Below are 22337 nucleotides of genomic sequence, written 5' to 3'. Positions count from 1 at the left end.
CAACGCATACCCACCTCTAGATCAACACATAGTTCCTGAGCATCGATGCAACAAAGGTACTTTAAGCAGGTCTGCGTAACTATTGAACCCAGTCTACGTTCCATCGCAGTTGGACTAACCCCAGTCCAGCATGACCAGATAGCTCCACTTGGAGCTATTGCCTTCTAAGCACTGAATTTTGATTTAATATTTAAAAATTCATAACCTGACTTGAGTATTTTAGATTTTTGTTGTTTTGGTCTTGTTTGGTCACCCCACTTGTGCCAAAAAAAACGCTGCCCCACTTGTGTGCCTGGCCCTAGTGCCCATGACAAAAACAGATCAAACCAAGGTCAATGGGAGACCTGTTGCGGGGACTCCTACTGACTTCGCCCAACTACACAAGTGGTGCGGTGTTTTTATTGGCACAAGTAGGGTAGTGCTGTGTGGTAGGAATTTTGTGGATTCAGGCAGATTACGCAAGTATCCATTATAAAATATATAATGAAAATGAGTAATTTCAGGCAAAAGATTGAGGTGAGCAGGGCACTGTGGGCAAGAAAACTTTGATGGATTCATACAAGGCACACTATTCTGGAATCTCCTGGTTGTCTAGTTTTCAAAAAATGTCTGTGGTTGGTAGGCTTCCATGGGTGGCAACCAAACATGGCCCTTAATCTTGCAGCTACCCCTATTACTGATGTCTCCAGGTAGCACTTTAAGGCCCTTTGTGCCCCACCCTCACAAGTGCAGTACCATTTTTATACTTTTTTCCCCGGAAGACCTAGGATATGCTGTGTGGTAGGAAATGTTTGGCTCTCTGCAGATTACAGAAGATTTCCTCACAGAAAGGTGATTAAAATGTGTGTTTTTAGTCAACTTTTGAGGTTTGTAGGTCACTGTGGACAACAAACTAATGCAGGATGCATGTGAAGCACACCACCCTGGACTCCCCTGAATGTTTAGTTTTCAGAACTGTCTGAGTTAAATGCCCTATCTCCCCAAGAAGGGCAGCAAGTCTATTGGGCCTGGGGACGGGATGAAGCATAGGATCCAAGGCAGGGGCTCTCCCCCTCATAAGATATAACATTAATCTAGTACCTATTGTCGTTTGGGCTTTCTGCTCCTTGGAGGAAGATTGGGGTAATCACCCCATCTGTCACCAGGGGGGCAGAAAAGCTGCCTGCTTTGTTTTCGGGGTGGGACATGGCCATGAACAGACCCACCCCATGTCTCTTTTAAACTAAAATCCCTGGTAACTAATGGGTTTTCTTCCCCCCTGGCGGAGCAGATCGGGGGAATTCCTCCTTTTGCCCCCCAGGAACCAGAAAGACTGATGCCCCATTTAATTAGAGTGGGAGCATGGCCATGCCAATGGTCGGCAGCCCCACCTTTAAATTAAATAAAATGCTTTCCTTGGCATCCAGTAAGATTTCTGCTCCCTGGGAGCAGATCAGGGGTAATGCTTTCATCAGCCACCAGAGCGGGGGCAGAAAAACTGATGCACTATTTAAATGGGTTAGAGGCATGGCCATGCCTATAATGGGCAGCCCCCACCCTTATATTTAAAAACATATATAAGTCCTTTCTATAGCATCTAGTGGGCCTTTTGCCCCCATGGGTGCAGATTGGGGGTAACTAACCCCATCTGCCCCCTACGGCGGGCAGAAAGACTGATGCCACATTTAAACGGGCATGGGGCATGGCCATGCCCACCCCTATAGTTAAATGCAAATCCTTTCCCTGGCATCTAATGGGCTTTCCAGGGAGGGCAGATTGTGGGTTCCCGGTGGGGCAGAAAGACTGATGCCCATTTAAATGTGATGGGACATGGCCATGCCGGGTAGCCCCACCTCTGTATTTAAAAAAAAAAATTCCTGACATACCCCCCGCCCCGTCCCATACTTGAGGGGACAGATAGGGAATAAGGATCCCCATCCGCACCCTGGGGTTGGGTGGGGGGAAGAAAGACTGCAGTTGGAAATTATTATGCAGCAGCACAGGCTCTTGTCTAAGAGGCCGCTCCCCCATCCCTGGTGCCTAGTTTGTGGATCCCTGCTTGGGGATTGAACTCCTGTGACGATCTCTCAAGCAAGGATGTACTAGGAATAGGTATCATTTTCCAACTATACCTATCCCACCCCAATCAGTTGTTGCGGGGCTGAGATGTGCCCCTGCAGACTGATGCAGTGAAAGTAAAACAATCCCTTCAGCTTGTTTTATTTTCACTCTACATAATGATGTCAACGTGCTGATCGTCATTGCAGTAAAGTTTCAAAAACACAGGCTGCTCGGAAAGCTCTCCTGAGCAGCTTCATCTTGAAATGAAATAAAGGACTCCTTTTGGTGCAGTGCACCTGAGGGGCCTTTATTTAACTCTCCAGTGTCGGCCAAGGGGTTAATACGATCAGAACAATTCAAGGCACTTTACTTGGAGAAGCACAAATGATAAATATTCACTGAACCACGATTACCCCGAACACTATCATTTGTGTTCATTATAGTATTATCAGTAAAACCATATGTCTGTGCAAATTTAGTGGCCATTTCAACAGAAATGTTCTGTCTTTAAATGAGTGTGCTGCTACACAATGCTTTAGTTACATTAAATAATCGCCTACCTCATGGTCATTAGAGCTAGGTGAGTCCTGAAAGCTTGTTGTTCTAATAAGTGGGGCGTGGTGCTAAAATGTTTCGGAAGCACTGCATTAAAGTATGTCCACTATAGTATTAAAATGTATTTTTACTTCAAATATAAGAACATTCTACATGTTGCTCCAACAATCCATAAAATAAAAACACACAGCAGAAGGTAGTCTGTAAGGGACAACCTAAACATTAAATATGAGGTCATCTAAATACAGAAAGCATATAAAATGTGCCCAACATAGCAATCTTCCTCCAACAGAAGCTCTTGCAGCCGCTCAGTCCCTGATGAGCAGGTTTCACATTCTTTAGCAATATGCGCACCAGTAGGCAGTGTTATTTGTCACCGATTTTGAAAGGGGCTAAATAATAGTAATGAATGTGCTATTACATTACATCATATTTCTGCCTCTACATGTGCTCCATGTATTATGTCGAGCTGTCTTTGTCTCTATCTGTAGCTGTCGTTCATCTCTGTGTGTGACTATTTGTACATCCCAGTCGTTTCTGCTTTATCGCTAGCTGTTTCTTTCCGTCCCTCACACACCCACTTTCTGCTCTTACTTGCCTATTCTTTTTCTGTCTCCCTTTTCATTCTGGGGATTTCATACCTCTTTTGCCATCCAATCCACCTTAAGTCTACCATCCATTCTATACTCATCCTCTTTTCCCTCTATTTCACACTCACCCATTCCTTTTCTCACCAACAGTAGACTATAAACGTAAAATTATTTTTTCTTGCCACATCTTCTTCCTCTGATATACTCATCTCTCCCCACTGAAATTATATTTCCTCACTCTCTGCTGAGTTTTTGTAACATTCTCCCACCCCTCTCTTGTTCATCCTTTTACTCCAGTTACTTTAAACTTTCTTCCTCTATCTTTCCAATCCCTATCATGCCATGTACCTTACGTTCACCTTCCCCTTCCCTCTCCTGTTGTTCTCATTCTTTCCCGTCGTTTTTCTGTCTTGTCCTCCATTTCCTTTTCTCACCACCTTCTCTTATTCTTCTCACTTGGCTCCCTGCCCTAATACTCCCCTTGATGAATCCCACTGTTCACCAGCCACTGGGCTGTCTATGGTGATTGCTCTTTGTAGGAGCAGCTGCCTGACTGGGGGTGAGGTTAGTTGGCGTCAGATGGGTTTTTCATGTCCATTTGTGCCTCTCTACAAGTGCTGTTAATAATGGCTCTAATGTAACCTTTAATATTGTTAGATTCGGTGGCAGACCATTTTCAATGCAGGCCTCTGCTGCCACTACCATTTATTAAGATTTAGAATAACAAAAAGAGAAAAACACTTTAGACAAAGAAGCAAAAAAAAGCGCTTATAAACCATTAACCTTTCCCATCTCCATTCAAGGCTACAATTCTAAAATTCTGGTGAGCTCGTATTGTGCAAATGCGCTTTAGCAAGTTCAAAATAGAGATCTCCAGTACAGAGATATAGTAAAGTGAACATGTGCTAAAGTGCAAACACAGAGTAGAAGCAGCAACACACAAAAACCCTTAGACTTCTCCATCTCCCTAGAAAGCTAGTCTCCTGATGGACTCAGATTGTACAAATTTGCTTTAACAAAATCCAGAAGTGGCTAATAGATAAAAACATCCAGTGCAATTACCTATGATGCATATCCTCAAACTAGTAAAGTGTGCTAAACTGTAAAGACAATAAAGAGGCGAGAGATCGCGCCCATTCATCTCAGAATTGGACTGAGGATCCAAAGTAATGCATAATGGACATCTACAAGTAGTTAAATCCCAAAAATCCGATCCAACAATGCATCAAGCATTGAGTGACTGAAACGTAGCAAAATACTAAAAATTGAAAGAAATAACAGCTATACACATTTCATGATAAATCGTAAAGGTAGTACGCAGACTCAGTGCTACTAGTTCAATTGCTAATATGATACCGATTAAATATTGTTTCCCTGCATAGTCTACTATTACCAGGGCCTATCCAAAACCCAGATTTGCAAAAAAAGTGTGGCATTACTGCAATAATTTACCTAATAAGAAACCAACTCCCACATGTTTAATGAATTCCAGATAATGCCATAAAGCAGAGAAGTTCTTTAAGTCTCCAACCCTTTTGGCATAGGCCTCCTCAAACCTCCTTGTTCTGAATAATTTATTCAACCTGTCATCATAAGATGGAACCCTATCCATACACCAGAATTGTAAAATTAAAGAACTGGCAATAGATCGTGCAATTGACAAGAATAATTGTGCTGGTTTGCTCATTACGGAACACTGAGCCTGTCTAGTAAAGTCAAAGAGGATCAATGACGGTTCCAAATCTATTTCAACTCCAAGAGCCCAGCTCAAAGCTGAAGAAAGATGATGCCAAAAATGCACCAATCTAGAGGAAGAATATAAAAAATGCAGTCAAGCCCCTGCACATTGCTGCTTATACCGAAAACACTGACCCTCTACTGAGGAGGACATTCTATGCAAGGCAGATGGCGGTAATATCCCATCCATCAGGGAGAAAATTCCATCCTTTTAAAATCTGCTGCCCTTAAGGCTTTATGGCCTGCAAGTGATAAAGTTTGCCAAACATCCTTCGAAAACCGACACCATGTAGCCTCGCTGATTTTGTCTAGGAAATTGGACGGAGACCGCCGCAACCCTTGGTTACGTAATAGCTTATACCAGTCCCCTATACCCAAGAGTTTAGACCTGAAAAGCCCGTGCAGCACAGGATGTGTATCTTGGATAAGATCCTGGTAATGAGTCTGCAAGAAATGAGCTATCTGTTGAAAATCGCTTCCAGTAGTCACCACACCAGGCACAAATATCTAGCCATGTCAAACATTTACCCAGTAACAGAAAATGCCCTACCTATTTGAAACCACAGAGATTTCAATATCTAACCTGTGAGGAAGGAATTAAGAAGCCCGCATACCAGGCCTCTTGAAGTTTAAGAAATGTATAACCGGATTAAATGTGATTGGAGAGATATAATGCGATCAACCGAGCAATCAAATCCTGTAATAGCTTATTATCTGTTTTTCTCAGAAATCTCGGGACCTTGATAAAAACTGGAAGCTGAGTTCCAGCATTCTGCATCATTGCATCTAGAAAAAACAAATTAATTGTCCCTTCATTATCAAATGTTCTCACCAGTATACCTAGGAGAGCTGCCTCGTAATAAGTTTGAATATGGGGACGGGCCAGCCGACCCTGTGTGATATCAAGTTGAATACTTCATCCTAGGTGCTTTTACATTCCAGACAAACTGTCGGAATATTGTATCAAAATCGCTAAAATAAAATAAAATAAAATAGCTCTTAAAAAGAATTGAGTGTTAAAAAGAAGCAACTGTGACGCTTTGATGCTCAGAAAATAGTCTTGGTTATTTCTTTTACGCATGAGTGCAAGTTAAAAACATCTTAATAAGTTAATCTATAGAGCAATTGGGGAAATTCTTTGAGAGTCTAAGCTATTGGAAAAAAAGATCTGTCTGAAAAAGGCATAAAGATGAAAAATGAAATAATGGAAGGAAGGCAAAAATGAATGGGACATAAGTCAAGGGTCTTCTTAGCCTAAGCCACACTCAGAAAAGCATGGGGGATAAAGGGAAAATTCAGAGGTCTGTACCTCTCAAAGTCTGAGGGAAAGTGTCCTAAAATCAATCTGTGAAAGTCCTAATTAATACCACAAAATTCGATCAGGTAACACCTTCAATCAGGAGCTCCACTGTACTCTCTTGTCCCATGGTGAAACCTGCTACAAATTATTTCTCTCCCAGAGCAGCCCTGAGAACATTGCTGTCCTTGGTCTTCTAGATATCGTTTGCAACATTTATGAATAAGGAACAGTATTCTCACACTTGGTTTCTTCACGTTCTTTTATGAAGAACTTTTTTTCAGACTTTCTATTAGTAAAACCATAGCACATCTATTTCCAAACTAACATTTCGTGAGCATGCACCTGCAATGAAATGACACATTAGCAGAAATGGGAAATAGTTTCTCACATTAAAGAAATCAGGCCTACTCATAGCAATTTAGAATATTATTAACTCATGCACATTTAATTCCATGTTATACTGTGCACATATTTATTTCTACCTTTATATAAAAGTCAGTTACATAGTTTTAAAGGAAACATCATGTTAGGTTAAATAAATTCAGGATTCGTTAATACGAGAGTCTAAATATGGCTAAGAAATACATTTTCAACATTAACTATAAAACATTAGTGCACACTTCGCATAAATTGTTATTGTTTATAATACAAATACACTCAATTAACATGAGGATGGTTATTAAAAACAATCCAATAATTATGTTTCATTTAATAAGATTAAGGCACACTAAATACAGTTTTCCTAACACTACAATGAATGCACTTTATTATTGAATTTGAATGCACCACTTTACATTAGTATAATGGTAAAACACCCAATACATTGCCATGTTATGAAAACATAGGTCAAGACTGTGATGCTAGGGGTTGCAGCAAAATCTACGCAGCTCCAGCAGTATATCATAATAATTCCCAATTTACACACGTTTTAGAGTCAAATGAACACTTCCTCACTAAGGTCCTGATTTAGAAATTTGTTGTAAAAAGACAGCTGGTGAAAATTGACTGGTGTCCTATTCACACTCGTCATGAAACCTTGCACAACATACAAAGAAAGAATTGTTCTTTTCACATAGTAGTCTTTCAGATAAACAATTTCAGCGGACCCAAAGCCAACAAGAATGGCCTCCTGTTAAAGGGTGTCCCCGCGCAGCTCAAGCAAAGTGCATTAAGTCAACCTATGTGAGTGGGATTGTGATGGACGATGTCAAAGGCTACTACAAGACACCACACCTACTGATTATTAACGACTGGTGGAACAATACCCAAGTTGACCCGGCTGATGCAACAGAAAAATGTGCCCTGTGAAGACTCCTGTTCCACTTCGTCCTATATAGTGGGTGGAAGGACTTGACGCTCCCCCTGGCAACCGTGGTAGTGATAAAGGCATGGAACTTCACCCTCTCCAAGATGGGCTGGGGCAGCAGACCTAAGGAACAAACCATGCTTTGGGGAAAAGATAAGCTGAAACAAGTGTCTGTGTTAGAATCTTCAGACAGTGTCCTAACCTGCTTAAGCGCTGTTCTTGGGTAGAAAATCCTAAATCCTAAATTGGCACTTCTACATATGAGCGACGACCTAAATAGGGACAGATACAAAACAGCCCAACTAAATTAGGGATTATTGGGAGCCAAAATGGCACGGAGATGGGAAAACATTGAGCCCCCAGCAGTCAATAAATCGAAAAAGGGACTGGACCATTGCATGAGTTTAGATAAACCGATATATATGGCTAGGGGATGTCCCAGAAAAAATACATAAAAAATTGGCTGGTGTGGGCAAAGTACCAAGGGTTTTGATCTGGATGTCTGGACAAACAAATCAGAGTTGAAGTGTTTACTCCAAAGAAAGGATAAAAAGTGAATTGATATGAACACTCACCTAATATCTCCTCAAGCAGCATTTTCTTTCACAAGAGTCAAATGTTAAGGTTACATAAATCACTGATTAGGCATCTAGGCATTCACCCCTCACTTTATTTCCTACTCAAAGCTTTTTTTTTTAGCACAACAGTATAAGAAAAACCCACGAATGGCTTGATAAAGGTATGGATTACTCTTAGAAACAAAAAATGTGACAGCAGATAAAGACCACTGACTCAGTTCAGCAGACTACCATGTCTGTGGTTTACTTTAGATAAATGTTTTTTTTTAATGCAGCCAGCTTTCTTTAAGGGAAACATAGATGCACTTTTATTTTTTTTATTATTTTTAGCTTGCTTGAGAGATAGCAGTGGTCCATTTGACAACTGCTTACTCCACATCAAACTTTTTTTTGGTTACATCCACCAAAGTCAAGGAATCCAAAGGGGGCCCCTTCCCTTTTAAGAATGGGTTAGCATCCCAACTAATGAGTTGGTATATTTTCAAAGTTTTATTACTGGATTAGTTGAAAAAAATTGATACATCTCATACTGATTTGCGATTTGGAAGGGGCCACTCCAAAACACACTTTTCAAACTGAAAATCTGTATCCAATCAGAGTTCCGTTTTTGGAATCCGCAAACTACTACATATATGTGTCTCAAGTTCACCGATTTTGAGAATCCCACCAGGCCCTACATTTCTAGTAAAAGTGCAGCCTATAGTGCATGCCTCCGATGGGAACATGGATGCCTTTAGTTGTGTGCTCTGAATGTGCATACAGTGGTATACACCAAGGTTGCTATAGACCCAAATGCAATCAAGCAAATACCTCCTACTCCACCAGTTTGGAATAAAAGTGGTAATTGGGGTTGGTGGTTGGCAGCTACAACCAGGGCCACTGGACTTCATTAGTAACATCATAACACCCAATATAGCAAAAGGCAATGGAAATATAAACAGTCAACTTGCAAAGCGCCTTCCACTGTCATGTTCTTGTATTTTTAGTAGGTTGTAATCTGAGCTAAAATCAAAACAATTTTGGGGTACACTCAGCATATTATGCAGCAGATGAAGAGTTATATGGCAAATGCGGAAATACATAATTATTTGGAAAATGCTTCAGCCACACAATTGCATAATTCCAGTAGCCCTAGCTATGACTGAAGCATCTGATGCAGTGTCCCTTCACATGTTTAGTTTCCAGTGCTGCTGCGCCTTTTGCACCCATGTTATCCGTGCACCTCTAAACATGTCTGTATGTGTGTAGCTACATCTGTTTATTGGTATGTATGTGCGATTTATTTCAAAGGATGCATGAATGTGTGTCTGTGCAGGCTTTATTGGCTTTGTTAATGTTTCATTCATTTTAGCCCTGACTGAGAACTGAAAGGTTCCTCACAAAAAGATTTACATTTTGATAATTCTATCGAATGAACTTTGACCAATAAAATGACATGCTGAAGTATATTACCAGCATATGAACCACAGGTTTAAAACACATTCAGGGTCTCCCCTCTCTCTCGCTCTTCCTGCTCTACAGTCTTCCTGTTTGTCTGTAGCCTTCAGCGTGAGGTCCTCCCGCCCTAATGAACCTTCACTATCCTAAACTGACCAAAGCTAATTCCCGTGTGGCACCGGTGCATAGAAATGTGCCATTCCCACAAGGGGCACAAAGCAGGATTATATGGGGCTTTGGGGTGGGATCGGGGGGTAGCCGACCACGGGGTTATTGGGGAACTGGAGCAGGGCTTCTTAGGCTACTTTTAGGCTATCTGGCCTATGGCATGGGTGCAGGGGTATATAACTGGACATTTTGTCCTCCCTAGCCACTATTTTAGTGAGGTGACAAGGTGGCTGGGCATTTCAGCAGAGGCCTATTAATTTGTCCCCCACCCTCCTACCCCTAAGGTTAGTTGGTTAAGGTAGGGTGTACCTATTTAGTGGAGTGGTGTGCATTGTTATGGGTAGGTGCGCCAGTTAGTTAGATGGTTTGTTCATCGTTGCTTGGAAGCAGGCTCACAGGTCCAGTTGACTTGATTTTCAGCATTTTAGGCTTAAAAGTGGAAGCCCAGGTAAAAGGGAAAGAGTAGACTGGACTGCGCCCGGATGAGCCGAGCTGTTCAATTTTCAGCTTGACGTTATGCTAGTTAGAGTTGCAGAGTTATTATCAGATGAAAGTTTTTTTTTTCTTTTAGACAACAATCACGTAGTTATAAAAGAATTTCAGGATCGCAATAATCGATGTGGGGGGGAGAGCAGGGGTGGGGGAAGTTTTACAGGTATATTATATGTATAGTGAGGTTGTTAGTTTTGTGAACGCAAAGGCCTAAGTTGTGGTAGTGTTAGGTGTGCCTGTCTTCAATAAAAACAGCCTTTTCCACACAGCCCAGTGTCAGTCTCGGTTGCTCCCCCTTTTCCCCAATGCTTGCCATGAGTCATACTGGACTACAGAGACATGGGGAACTATCCAGTCAAACAGCAGATTTGACGACGTAACGGTCTAGTCCAATCCACTGTGCAAGGCTAACCAAGCTGCCTCAAAGAACTCGATTCCAGTCGAGTCTTTAGAAGCAGAGTGAGAAAGAGGGGACATGTAAACGAAACCGCAGCAGCGGCCAGCAGGGTTGAGTTTCTGGCCTGCAGCCAGTCAGCCATGATTCATCGCCTCTGTCCCGCGCCTCTGTTCCAGAGGCACCTGCCTGTATTTACTGTGCCGCAGTGGCAATTACATTCTAAGAAGCGTGGGTACAGAACAGAGGCGTGTGTTTGCTTCCGCTGGCATTCCCCCAGCAGCCTCTTCATGATGCAGCATGGTATTTCAGTCCAGTCCTTCGTTACTGAAGAGAGAGGAACACCTCCTACTGTGCCACCAATGGTGCCCTCCTAATGAGGGGAAGGGAGTTGTAAAAAATAAAATCATAATAAATGCAGGGGTGTAAATTTTTTCTTAGGAGCCCGCACCAGTGCAGAATGCAGTGTTTTCCATATGGCAAGGCTGCTTTGCCTTTCCCTTTTTGCCCCATGCTTTGCTTATTTTAGTGATCAGGACCTAATTTTCATCACTGAACTTTGACCCAAGGGCAATAGACAGGCAAAAAATGGAGAAGGACAAAGTAAGAGAAGGATAGAAAACAGTGTTGCAGCAGAGAATTTGCTGAGACCCTTGATGTTAAAATCATGACCTATATGTACTCATGACTTTTAATATAATGTGTGGATTAACTGGTTAACCTCTTATTAATGTAAAGTGGTGCATTTGAATACAGTAATAGAGTGCATTCACTGTAGTGTTTGGAGAAAATGTATTGTGTGGCTAACTTTATTAATGCAACTGTAATCAATGAATGCTTTAACCATCCTTATGCTAACTGAATGCTTTTGCAATAAAAACGATAACATTTGATGTAATGTATGCACTAATGCTAAAGGTTAACATTAAAAAAATGTAGATCTCCATTGTAGTAAAACCAGTGTTAACAATTTCATTTTGTTAGTCGTACATGAAGTTAAATTGAGAAGGTGTCACTGACATTACATAAATGTAGAACTAATATGTGCATACTATGACATAAAATCAAATGTGCATTTGCTTAACTTTAGCTTGACTAAGCCTAAAACTTATTTAACATGAGAAACAGTTTTTCATTTTCTGCTAACGTGTCATTTCATCACAGGTACTTTTTTCGTGAAATGTTAGTTTGGAAATAGAGGTGCTATTGTTTTACTAATAGAAAGCCTGAGAAAACAACCTTGGAGAAGGTACGTTGGAGAGACCAACAGAGAGGTGATTGTTCCTATTCATACATGTTGCAAATGATGTTCAGGAGACCAAGGACCCAGGACTGTAGTGAGACCTAAACCTACTGTTGCAAGTTACACTGTGAGATGGGAGAATAATGAAACCCATGAAGGTTCTGATCAATGGGTGTTGCTCAGTGGATTATTTGCAGTATTAACTAGGACTTTCACTGATTGATTGGCAGGCAGATTCCTTTGGACTTTGAGATGTACAGACCTAAGATGTTCCCTTTTTGCCCCATGCTTTGCTGAGTGTGGCTTAGGCTTAGACTTAACTCTCTAAGGAGAATCTTGACCAAGCTTCTAAAATGCTGATACCTTCCTACTAACCTTTTTCAGAATTTCCTTTTTAATTTTTGAAATCTTTATGTCACCTTATTTCCCTTATGTTCTTTACTTGGGTTCTTGTTTTGAAGGTTTAGGTTTTAGGGAACTTGCAAAACTTCCCATAGTTATCTTAGTCAGATGATTTAATTTGCACTAATGTGTACAAGAATTGGCCAGCGTTTATTTCCTACTGTTGATATTCTGCATTGGGGTTACTGAGTATTTGGTTTCTCTCATGTTAATTCGTCTACATTTCTTCAGAAGATTTGGATACCCTGTTGTGATTTTGTGTCTTTACATTATCTTTGTGAGGTCTGTTAACATTAACCTTAGTGTTAATTTGTAATAAAACCCTTAACTTTATTTCCGATTTGGGTTGTCATTGTTTGGCCTAATTCGTTATACTGTAAATTAAATGTTGGTTAACGTTTTGTTTGGTTCCCTAATTCATTCCTTGCACGAACTCCAAGATCATCAACCTCAAACTAGGGCATAGCAAATGCTCCATCAACAGTGGAAAAGGGAGAAAGTAGGGATGAAAAATAATCTGAAAGAGTGGGGTAAAGAGATATGAAGAAAGAGATATGAAGTGCACTGAAGACTAGGGAGCATGGTGTTTAACAATCCTGTCATTCACCATTCTAGCTGTTGCAGCGCTGACTACAGGCTCCTATGAAAACTTGAAATTTTACATTCAGGGCCTAGATGTGGGCTGAATGCTTGTCCCCAGAAAGGACAAGCTTCCAAGATCTAAGAAAAGTGATTTCCAATTAGATCCACATGGCCATGGATATCTGGAAGTTGCTGACTGTTTGGAGACTTTGATTCTGGAAGCCTGTATGCAAACTGGCTAAGAAGTTTCTGAGTCCAGAGAAAGAGAGAGCTATTTTCAAGATGATTGATATTCTTGGTATCAGAAAGAATGACGAAAGAACTGGGATTTAGCAAAAATGTCACTGGAGCCTACAGCGTCTAATTGGACCCGTCTAACCTTCTCTATGTTACTGGCTCAAGTTGTATATTTGCCAGGTCTGACCATTGCTCTGCAGCGGCCACGCCTGTTCTACAAATCTTCTAACAGGTGTATCTAATTCAAATGTCTTTTCATAGATTACTAAACTGATAATGACACATCAGACTTTCCCCTTAAGGGGTCTCTTCTTTAAACACACAAGTTTTTATTGGGACTTGAAATCACCGGCAACCAATTCTGTTAATAGTTTGATGTACGGTGCCACTTAATTGAAGTCACCGGGACTGATATGAATGAAAAATATTTGAAGTTTAGAAGGCAAATCTTAACTGCCCAAAAATGCCTGAGCCAACTGACTGTCAAACCCTGCCTCAAGTCACACTAAGTAGGGTCCCTTGCTACCTATGACTTTCAGATGAAGTCTTCCCCACGACTGCAGGTTTTCTAATTTTCTTCATTTTTGTTTTTCACTATTTACCTCATGCATTTTTTGTCACCTGTCAACTTGGTATGGACCTTTACATTTTTTAGTTATCTGTATTGGTGTATGGCTGGTTTGTTACACACATCGTAAACATTTTCTTTGAGAAATGCTCCTTGCTTCTTGGGCCGAGCTTTCAAAGTTAAACCAACAATACCTGTAGTCCCCGTATTCCCTGTAAATTCATCTTGAGGGGTATCTTCTAGAACACTTCCCACAGAGGTTTCACTCCCCCAGATTTTTAAGCACTAGTAGGAAAATAGAACCCTAGAAAATAAGGGGAGCTGAGGGGAGGAGGGTGGGTTGCTTGTGACTGTATGAAATATGCCTACTGGAGAACTACAGTTACAGGTAAGTAACACATTCTTCTCCAGTACTGGAATCTTTCATAGATCCCCACGCTTGAACAGAACAGCTGGCAGTTAGAACACATGCACGACCATAATTACAATGACACAATAGGGGGTAGTGGGTAATTGAGTAAACCATGGCTCAAATTATTGGATAGATGACGTAACACTGCTTGTCCCGCAGCACCATCACTCCTTTCGGAGGACTCCAGGCAGTAGTGCTGTGTGAACATTTGCCTGTTCCTCTGTGTTGCTGTTGACATATTTCCTCAGTAGGTACACCAGAGAAAATAGTGATGGTCATATAGACAGCTCTGGTAAAGTGCGCTCTTACATTGTCTGTCAAAGGTCTTCCAGCGTTACTGTGACAGAGCTTGATAGCTGCTGCAATCCACCAAGCTATACTCGCCTTGGAAACTTGAAAGGCCTTACAATGCATTAACGTATGCAACTAGCAGCTGGTCTGATTTTCTGAATTGTGTTTTGTCCAGTACAGATATAATTTGAGGCTTCTTTTAACATCCAAATTATGTAAGGATCAATCAGCAGTACTCTGAATATTTGGGAAGAATGCGTGTAGGGCAATTGGTTCATCTAAATGAAAATCCAATGTGAACTTAGGCAGAAATTTGGGATTGATTCTAAGAACACCACCATCTTTGAATAGCAAATACGGTTCTTTAATTGTAAATTCTTGAATTTCACTAACTCTTTTTGCTGAGATCAGAGCTTAAAAAAAATGCCATTGTCCGCGTTAAAAATGCCATATCTTATTTATGAATGGGCTCAAATAGAGCTTTCATCAGTTATGCAAGCACTGTATTGAGCTGCCAATATGGAGGAAGTTTCTTGATTGGAGGAAAGACTCTTAAAAGGCCTTTAAGGAATTGTTTGACCGCTCTACTAGACCACTGAGAAAGTGAACCACTCGATATTCTGAATCTTGAGATTGCTGCAAGGTGTACTTTAATCGAAGCATATGCTAAACCGGATTTTGCTAAAAGCAGCAAGTAGGGCAGAATTTGCTTTAATGGTTTTGAGAAAGGGTGAACTTCTGATCTTTGGCACCACGATCAGAAAGATTTCTATTTCAGCTTGTAAGTCCGATTCGTAATATCAGCTCTGGCTTTCGCAAGAATTTCTCTGCAATCTTGAGGAATATGTAAGTTTGCAAACTCATTGTATTCAGGAGCCAGGCCGACAAGTGCAAGGATGTTGGGTTTGGATGAAGTACCTCATTGTGGTTTACTGTCAGTAATGTAGGCAGAGATTCCAGGTGAATGTGACTCTCCTCCAATAGGAGCAGTAGTTCTGAGAAACAATACTGGATGGGCCATCTTGAGGCAATCAATCATTCTGCATGGTTCCCTTGTCGTTTTGCTGAGAAGGTTTGAGACTAACAGAATTGGGGAAAAAGCGTAAGCAAAGATACCTGACAATCTGATTGAAAATATCTTCCTCATGTCTCCTGATGTGGGTGCCAACATTCGTAAACCTGCATTTTGTGAATTTCCTTTGTTGTGAACAGATTTAGGTTTGGTCTGCCCCAATAATCTAAAATGCAATCCAAAAGTCCCTGGTTGAGCTCCCATTTGAGACCGCTTTTGCTGGTCCTGCTCAATGTATTTGCTATGACATTGATTGATCCTGGAACATGCTCCATCTTGATTGTAATTTGTAAATGTAGAGACCACTTCCAAATGTCTTGTGCTTCTTATGATAGAGCTCTTGATCCTGTATCCCCTTGTTTATTTATATAATGCATGCTATTGTCCGTACGAATCAATACTGACAAACCTGTTATCCTGGGCAGAAATGACAGCACACTCAGTGCTACATCCAGCAGACATATTTTCATTTTCATTTGGCACTGAGTCCATTTTCCACAGATTCTCAAATCCTGTGGGTGAGTGCCCATCCCTCTAGGATAACAAATTCAGGTATCTGAGGTAGGACAGCTAATCCTCTTGAGAGAGCGGCATCCTTTGTCCACCAGTGTAAAGATGTTTTAGTTTGATTTGTATTACATCGTCGAATGACCCTTGAACTTGAAACCATTGTTTGTCCAATTCTTCCTATAAAAATTACATTTTTAGACAGCAGTATGGTACTAGGGAAAATTCAAGAGTACATCATCCGAAGGAGTGACTTGAATAGGCGTACTGAAACAAACTTTCTTTTCAGTAATCTCTGTGCTAAGAGCTTGATTCTTATTCACATTTCTTGCAACAAGAATGCTTTGTCTTGAAATGTGTCAAGAACCTGCTCCCAAAAATGTTACCTTTGTTGAAGGACTGAGAGATGATTTCTGTGGGTTGACTGTAAGGCCTAGGTTGCTGAGCAGCGTAAGACAGATTCTTGTTGCTTTCGTTGCCCGACGAGACGTTGACACTTTTTTTCAGCCAATCATCGATGTATGGAGATACTTGAAAACCCATTTGTTTAGAATGAGCTGCAACTGGAGCTAAGTGTTTTTTTTTTTAAATACAGGGAGCATATTTAAGTCCAAAAGAGAGAACTTTGAATTGATAATGAATACCGGCCACACTGAATCTTAGATTGAGAAATGAAAATAGGCATACTAGAGATCCAATGTTGACATTTAATCACCCTGATTGAAAAGATGCAGGATCTCTTGCAAAGTAGGCATGTGAAAGGATTGTTTTCTTAGTTATTTATTTAGCTTCGGCAGATCTGATATGGGTTACCATTCTCCTGTCTTCTTTCTGGGAGTGAGGTACTCTTAATCGCACCTTTGCTGTTCATGGGTACTCTTTCCCTCTGAAGCAAGTGCAAATGCGGAGGGAATGCTCCCTTTTGAGGGGTATTTGGAGGTTTTTAAGTGAATTCCCAAGTATGACCATAGGTGATTAGATCAAAACCCACCTGGCAGTTGTAATTAGTGTCCAATGAGGTAAGTAATTTGTGATTTAGCCCTCAATAAATTGCTGGGATAGAAAGCCTGTTTACAGCACCATCTAGCAATTACTGTTTTCAACCAGTGTCCCTTCTTTGAGAAGGTTGTTTCCTTCTCAGAGTTTGTGGACTGTTTGTGGCTGTCTAAACTGGTTGTTGTGTGGAGAAGAAGGTTGTTAGACCTGGCATCCTTGGCATGGTTTACCCTGTCGTTTTGCCTCTGCTTCCTGTGTTTTTGATTGTGTGCTGGACTTTGTTTTTGATACTCTGTGCACTTTACCACTGCTGACCAGTGCTAAAGTGCAAATGCCTCCTGTGTAAATTGTGATTATGATTAGTTATCCCTGATTGGCATATTTGATTTACTAGTAAGTCCCTAGGAACGTGCACTAGAGGTGCAGAGGGCCTGTAAATCAAATGCTATTAGTTGGCCTGCAGCACTGATTGTACCACCCACATGAGTAGCCCTGTAAATATGTCTCAGACCTACCTGCCACTGAAGTGTGTGCGTATGCAGGTTTGCACTGCCATTTCGACCTGGCAAGTGTACCCACTTGCCAGGCCCAAACCTTCCCTCTTACTACATGTAAGTCACCCCTAAGGTAGGCCCTAGGTAGCCCCATGGGCAGGGTGCAGTGTATTTAAAAGGTAGGACATGTACTGGTGTGTTTTACATGTCCTGATAGTAAAATACTGCCAAATTTGTTTTTCATTAGTGCCAGGCCTTAGGGTAACATGGGGACTGCCTTTAGATAACTTAAGTATGGGTTTCCATTGGGAGCAGATACAGATGCGGAGTTTGGGGTCTCTGAACTCACAAAGTAAAAATACATCTTTTGGTAGAGTTGGTTTTTAGATTGTTTGAAAATGCCACTTTTAGAAAGTAGGCATTTTCTTGCTTAACCATTCAGTGCGTCTGCCTGCCTGTGGAATCCACGTCTGGGTCAGACTGACAGTTGGGCTGTTTATGAATTCCCTCTAGACAGTGACACAAAGGGGGCTGAGGTGTGTCCTGCATATCCTGATGAGTCTCCTAGTCTACAGTGGGGAGGGAGGAGGTGACACTTACACCTTAAAGGGCTGTGCCTATCCTTACACAATGTAGTATCTAAACCCCTGGCAAGTCAGGATCTTGTGAACAACTGAGACTTTCCTTTGAAGTCTGCCTACTTCAAAGGCAGAAATGAGTGTAATTGGTGGACCGAAAATCCCAGACTATTAGAATACTTCTGAATCAAGAGAAACCTCTGCCAAGGAGAAGAGCTGGAAGAGGAGTACTGCCCCTTTGCTGTGTGTGCTTTGCTGGGTTGGCCTGCAGTTGCTGTTTCTACCTTAAAAAGGACAAAGACTGGACTTTACTGTGTAACCTGCTTGTGAAGATTCTCCATGGGCTTGAACTGAGCCTGTCCCCTCTTCTGAAGTCTCAGGGCCATCAAAGACTTCATCTGTCAGCACCTGGGATCTCTTGCTGAGACCCCTACCCTGCCAAGTAGTGCCACCTCCAGTCCCTGAGCCCAGGAAAGGAGAAGCTGGTGAATTCAAGGAGAAAATCCACGCACTGGAGCAGAGGGGCAGAAAAATCAATGCAGCTCCAGCACCGCTGCAGAAAAATTGACCATCACCAGTAAAATCGACGCATCACAAGCTCAGCGTGGATTCATTGCTGCTGTGCATCTGGATTTTCTACACCTTGCACCTGGACGTTACAACCTGCAACATCACTGGGCAGACCTGAGGCTGCTTGCCCAGAAATCAACACCTCTTCCCTGCAAGGAAACAATCAATACATTGCTTGCCCGGCGGAGAAAAAAATTGATGCACGGCCTTACTTGCGAGTAAGAAGATGATGCATTGTTTTCTTTTCTGACGCATGCTCGCCCGTGATGCTTTATTTTTTATGCATACTAGGTACTTTGTGCTAAAACAACCATCCATTGATTCCTATGGATTAAGACTCTTTTTACTTTACAAATTCAACTTGTTTGTGAATGTTGGATTTTTGTTGTTCTGGTCTTGTTTGATTTAGATAAATATTGCCTATTTTTCTAAAAAGGTGTGGAGTCATCTTGTGGTGTTTTCACTGTGTTATTGTGTGTGTTGGTACAAATACTTTACATATTGCTTCTGAGATAGACCTGACTGCTTATGCTAAGCTACCAAGGAGGTGAGCATGAGTTATCATAGGTGTGTATCTCCATACTCCGACTAGAGTGAGGGTCCCTGATTGGACAGAGTGCAAACTGACTGCAAACCAGAGACCCCACTTCTAACAAAGGTTGATACTGTTGTTAAAAGGGCTGATATTGCTGAAATCTATATACTTTTATCCTCCACTGTAGGAGTAAAGCCTTCGCTCTCTTGCAAAAAGACAGCTTTCTCATTTGTAAGGTACCTAAAGATTTTGCGGTATACATGTCTGCCTTAATTGCCTGCACAGCATTGTCCACGTGCTTGCCAAAAAATGCTTCACTATCATATGGCATATCCAATATTTTACTTTGGATTTCTGGTCTGAACGATGTTTCAGCCACCCCTGCCTCTCGAGAACAGCAGCTTATTCCAGCTGGCAAAAACCTGTTGATGCCATGTCCATTGCACGGTCAATCATTTCAAAGGAAGTCATTTCCCCTTCCAGTCGGATCTTCTTTGCTTCTCCTCACATCTTCAGCCAAGAGATCCATGAATGTGGCCATGTCGGATCACATTTGCCTATCATAACGACCAAGAATAGCAAAAGAATTGACTACTTGCGCAGCAGTGGCTGACATAGTAGAAAAACATTTTCCTATGTTATCCAAGCGCTAGCCTTCTCTATCAGGTAGTGTGGATGCACTCTTCGATCAACATTGAGCGACTGAGTTAAAACTGAATCTGATTTTGGATACCCATTTAAGCATGCTGACAAATTTTCGGGTGCTTTATGTTTTTTATCTAGCGTAGGTAACATCGTAAAAACGGCAGATGGGTTTTTCATTTTTTTATACCTTCTTCCCAAATAAAATCTACAACAGGGATTGCTCCGACTGATTTTTTTTGCAGTTTCTTTAAAGTCATATAAGAAACAATCCAATTGTTTTATCATTAGAGGCAATTGAAACTTCTTTGCTGCTCTTTCCGTCAAATTATGAAACCACCAATATCGTTCAGAGGAGAGTCCACCTGTACCTGGTTTGCATTGAAAAATCCTCGCAAGGGGCAGCAGAGGAGGAGATGCGTGGAAAAAAGGTAGGTGTGCGTTGGTTTCGCCCCTTCCCACATGGACTTGCGTCGATATTTTCCACGCGGGGAAGCCATGCGCCGATTTCAGGGGCAGGGACTTGGATCCTCTTCGGTTTGCGGGGTTTTCGGACGCCCCGGGGTTGATGCGTGGAAAATCCTGGGCTCACAAGCGCTGCATCGATTCCAGTGGGCGATGCGAGGAAATTTTACCCGCACGGCAGGGGCGGCGTCGATTTCTCTCTGGCAGTCGGGCTGTGCTGTTCCGGGTCAGCTGTGCGTCGACCCAGTGGGCCGTGCGTCGAAGTTCCGGTTGCGTCACGGGCGCTGCCTCGATCTTCCTGTTGCGGAGTCGGGCAGAGTTGTTCCGGATTCGGCGTGCGGTGATTATTCACTGCGTTGCAGGCTGTGTGTCGTTTTTCGCAGGCTGTGCATCGTTTTTCGGCGCACAAGGAGTTTCTTGCAGAGATGAAGTCTTTTCTGGTCCTGAGACTTCAGGGAACATCAATCCAAGCCCTTGGAGAGTACTTCTGCAGCACAACAAGAGAGCAGCAAGACAGCAGGGCAACAGCAAGGCAGCAGTCCTTCACAGAAAGCAGTCAGGTGAGTCCTTTGGGTGGCCAGGCAGTTATTCTTGGCCGGATGCAGGTTCTGGTTCAGGTTTCTTCTCAAAGAAGTGTCTGTCTTGGCAGGGCAGGGGCCCCGTTTTTATACCCAAAAGTGCCTTTGAAGTGGGGGAGACTACAAAGGGTTACTCAGAAGTGCACAAGTTCCCCTTTCAGTTCAATCCTATCTGCCAGGGTCCCAGTAGGGGGTGTGTCAGTCCTTTGTGTGAGGGCAGGCTACTGTCCATTGTCATGTAAGTGTCAGGCCCTCCACCCTCCCAGCCCAGGAAGACCCATTCAAAATGCAGATGTATGCAAGTGAGGATGAGTATCCTGTGTTTGGGGTGTGTCTGAGTGAATGCACAAGGAGCTGTCACCTAAACCCAGTCAGACGTGGATTGTAAGGCACAGAAAGATTTAAGTGCAGAGAAATGCTCACTTTTTAAAAGTGGCATTTCTAAAACAGTAATATTAAATCCAACTTCACCAGTCAGCAGGATTTTATATTACCATTCTGGCCATACTAAATATGACCTTCCTACCCTTTTCAGAACAGCAGCTACCACTCAAACACTGTATGAGGGCAGCCCCAATGTTAGCCTACGAAGGGAGCAGGCCTCACAGCAGTGTAAAAACAAATTTAGGGGTTTTACACTACCAGGACATGTAAACTACACAGGTACATGTCCTACCTTTTAAATACACAGCACCCTACCCTATGGGTTACCGAGGGCATACCTTAGGGGTGTCTTATATGTAGACAAAAGGGGAGTTTTAGACTTGGCAAGTACTTTTAAATGCCAAGTGAAACTGCACACACAGGCCTTGCAATGGCAGGCCGGAGACAAGGTTAAGGGGCTACTTAAGTGGGTGGCACAATCAGTGCTGCAGCCCACTAGTAGCATTTAATCTGCAGGCCCTGGGCACCTATAGTGCACTTTACCAGGGACTTATAAGTAAATTAAATTGTCTAATTGGGTATGATCCCATGTTACCATGTTTAAAGGGAGAGAGCATATGCACTTCAGCACTGGTTAGCAGTGGTAAAGTGCGAAGAGTCTAAAAACCAGCAAAAACAGTGTCTAAAAAGTGGAGGGAGGCAGGCAAAAAGTTAGGGATGACCACCCTAAGGCTGTCAGGTCTAACAGTGTCCTTCTGGTGTCAGTGCCAGAGTTAAAGTACATGGTGTGCACATAGTGAGGGTTTACATTTGAGGGGGCTGTGGGCTTGTTGGGTGAAATAGTGATGCAGTCTTGGTAGGCTTGGAAACCTCCTGTAATAATCCAGTATACACATATTTTGAACATCATTTATTAGAGTAACTGGCAACTGAACCATGGCCACTGGAAACTGATGATGACCATAGAGTTGGTACTGGTCTACATACTGGATTTTTTTTCAATATAATCTTGTGGTCCTGAGGAACAATAATGTTCTTAATAGTATTCCTCGTAATCTTCCTCCTGATATTTAACATTTACCTTGGAAGGGCTGTGAGTTGTTCCAAAAGGTTCTTTGTCCTCTGACTCCTCCTCGTCCAGTAACGAAGTTGGTGGGAGAGGAGAGCCTTTACTTGGGGAAGTA

At 42.1% G+C, this 22337-nt stretch overlaps 1 protein-coding gene across 2 annotated transcripts in view; it reads left to right on the top strand.

Moving 5' to 3' along the window:
• LOC138268424 (semaphorin-7A-like) overlaps positions 1–22337 on the top strand; it is a 187968-nt gene that overhangs the window by 49929 nt on the left and 115702 nt on the right. The window lies entirely within an intron of this gene.

The sequence above is a fragment of the Pleurodeles waltl genome, chromosome 12, assembly GCF_031143425.1.
Source record: "Pleurodeles waltl isolate 20211129_DDA chromosome 12, aPleWal1.hap1.20221129, whole genome shotgun sequence".
Classification (NCBI taxonomy): domain Eukaryota; kingdom Metazoa; phylum Chordata; class Amphibia; order Caudata; family Salamandridae; genus Pleurodeles; species Pleurodeles waltl.
The sequence above is the reverse complement of the archived record's forward strand: the minus strand, read 5'-3'. Positions and strand labels throughout refer to the sequence as shown.